Genomic DNA, 797 nt, shown 5'->3' on the forward strand with positions numbered 1-797 from the left:
ATTAACCTATTCTGACCTCACTATGTAGGTGTGACAAGAAATGCTACATGAATGGCCAGAAGGTCAAGATGGTTGAAGAAGGAAAGAGGCAAAGATTTGATTTCCTTGGCTCATGAATATGAAACATGAGTTTTTTAGTAGACATCAGGAATTTGTTTAGTTTCACTGTGTTTTATGCAACATTATGGACACTGAGCAGGGAAAAATAGGGAAATGGATTGCTTGCCTTAAGAAAATTAAATTAAAATTAAATTTTTGCTTCACAAAAATTGGGTTACCAAATTCATTTAAAACAGAGGCATGCCCTATGAGGAACAAATGCAAACAAATATCAAGAAACTATTTTTATATGCACACAATAGGGAAAAAAGTAAGAAAGGATTGTTTCCTATTCATCTTTGCTCCCACATTTATGCATAAGGTCGAAGTGTCATCTTAAAAAATGAAGCTGAGCTTCTCCAGTAGTCATTCTTAATTGGTTCTAAGATCATGGATCTCGTAAGAAAAAAAGGTTACACAGTGTAGATTCCTACAGAAAATCATGTTCCCAAGATCCACTGATTGATCAAAACAATTTAGGTATATTAAAATACAGTGACAAAAACATTATATTTATTATAATAAATAATAGACCTAAAAATAAGCATAATAAATAGAACTCTACAATCAAGGAGCAATATGAATATATATCAATAATGACAGTTTAGAATGTGATGTTTTTGTATCCATATGTAAAGACAGTCTTTAATTTATAAAGTGTTATCTTTCACATGCTATTCTGCAAATAGTCATCTTCT

This window comes from Ornithorhynchus anatinus, chromosome 1 (genome assembly GCF_004115215.2).
Source record: "Ornithorhynchus anatinus isolate Pmale09 chromosome 1, mOrnAna1.pri.v4, whole genome shotgun sequence".
Lineage (NCBI taxonomy): Eukaryota > Metazoa > Chordata > Mammalia > Monotremata > Ornithorhynchidae > Ornithorhynchus > Ornithorhynchus anatinus.